Source organism: Ovis aries, chromosome 1 (genome assembly GCF_016772045.2).
Source record: "Ovis aries strain OAR_USU_Benz2616 breed Rambouillet chromosome 1, ARS-UI_Ramb_v3.0, whole genome shotgun sequence".
Taxonomy (NCBI): domain Eukaryota; kingdom Metazoa; phylum Chordata; class Mammalia; order Artiodactyla; family Bovidae; genus Ovis; species Ovis aries.
The window spans coordinates 134,171,707-134,173,766 of NC_056054.1; the positions used below are offsets into that span (position 1 = coordinate 134,171,707).

The 2,060-nt window shown below is 35.2% G+C and overlaps 1 non-coding gene across 1 annotated transcript; it reads left to right on the forward strand.

Moving 5' to 3' along the window:
• Positions 1 to 1,353: 1,353 nt before the first annotated feature.
• Positions 1,354 to 1,425, forward strand: TRNAS-GGA (transfer RNA serine (anticodon GGA)). Its single transcript has one exon. It is a non-coding gene; the product is annotated as a tRNA-Ser (tRNA).
• The last annotated feature ends 635 nt before the right edge of the window (positions 1,426 to 2,060 follow it).

A 2,060-nucleotide genomic window follows, 5' to 3' on the forward strand; every position in this document is an offset into this window, starting at 1 on the left:
CACTTATTAGGATGTATCTCTTTTACATAACCTCATTTCAGTCCTAAAACTTCAGAACAGAGAATATTTAACTGTTTTTCTAACCCTGTGAGACTACTTCTTTGTATATTTAGCTTTGTTTTATTCTAGTTGTTGTTTTCTTTTAATCCATGGAATATTCTACTTGAGTGGAATCTTCCTTTATTTAAATTCAGTCTGATCTACAGATTGTAACAAATTGTTTTAACAATCTTTGTTACAGATTGTAAAAAAGTAGTAACAAACTTCATGTTTAATATTCTAAATTTCAATCTTCCTTGATGTTCAAACAGGTACAGGAGTTTTCCCTTTTGTTAAAACACTTTATTGATTTTAAAGGAAACTTGTTAAGGGAGAAGGTGTGATTTCAAATATATATCCTTCCATATTTATAGAAGGAAAACACAAGCTTCTAAACAATGATGCCTCATTTCAATTTTAAAGCTGTGAGTCAGTGAAAAGGATGTCTAATGCAGTTTTGAACTTTTTCTCCAAAAATTTTTTCTACACATAACAGTAAATGAAAGATACTTTATGTCTTATGTACTTATCTTTAAAATGATACTCTGACACAGACTTCCAAAAATTGTAAATGTGAGAGCATCTTAGAACAGAAAGAAAAATTTGACATGTTATCAACTATGTTAACTTCATAGGTACATTTCTCTTCAGTCTTCTTTTACAAAATTAGAACAAATTTTTGAGCTTCCCCTCACTTTAAAACATAAAAAAATTTCTGTCAATATTCCTAGAAATCTGTAAAGAATGTCTATCATGTGCTAAAATGACACAGAATTACCATCTTAAAATGGGGATCTTTGCCAAGCAAATTACATTGTAAAGAAAATAACAAAATTTTAATTATGTAAATGTATAATTATAATAAATTATAATCTGGTTATTCAAAACATCAGTGATAAGCTATTCCTACCAAAATAATTTTTCTCATGGATTTTTGAATTCTAATCTGACATCTGAACCTTTTTTAAAATTAAAGCTTATCTGGTAATCAAATTAAAAAGAATCTAGAAATACATTTTAATAATTCAAAACTTTATTTTAGACTATTAACTATGGAAGCACAATAATCTTTTCCCCCAATTTTAGTATGTATACATCTCTAATGCTTACATTTTAAGGCAGTGAGCATCTCAAAGTAGCTGTGAAGCCTCCTATACTATGAAATAAAATATCAAATAAGTTGTCTTTTAAATGTTTTGTATATATTCACTCACAAGGGGAAAACTGACACTGAAATATTGATACTGGCTGAGCTACAGTCAAAGAATTTGAAGTTACATGGTTTGTTGTTGTTGTTGTTGTTTGTAAGAGTCTTCCCAGGTGGCTCAGAGGTTAAAGTGTCTGCCTGGAATGCGGGAGACCCAGGTTCGATCCCTGGGTCGGGAAGATCCCTGGAGAAGGAAATGGCAACCCACTTCAGTACTCTCGCCTGGAAAATCTCATGGAGGGAGGAGCCTGGTACGCTACAGTCCATGGGGTTGCAAAGAGTTGGACACGACTGAGCGACTTCACTTTCACTTTCAGGTGGCTCTACTGGCAAAGAACCAACCTGCCAATGCAGGAGGCGTTAGAGACACAAATTTAATGCCTGGGTCTGGAAGATCCTCTGGAGAAGGGCAACGGGAACCCACTCCAGTATTCTTGCCCAAAGAATCCCATGGACAGAGGAGCCTGGTAGCTCCTTAAGATCGTAGGGTCAGACACGACTAAAGCAACTTAGCACGCAGGCAAAGCTTTTTAAGGAAAGTTTTTAAGACTCAATGAATGCACTTTAGTTTCAGTGGATTAGAGGGGGGAAGGGAACTCACTGAGAGCTAAAAGAGACTTTCTGTATATTCCTTTTTGGCTTTTCTAGTCTTAGCTGCTAGTGACTAGTTCCTTTTTTTCTAATTTGTATACAACTCATTATGTGAATGGAGAAGGCAATGGCAACCCACTCCAGTATTCTTGCCTGGAAAACCCCATGGATAGAGGAGCCTAGTGGGCTGCCCTCTATGGGGTAGTACAGAGTCGGACACGAC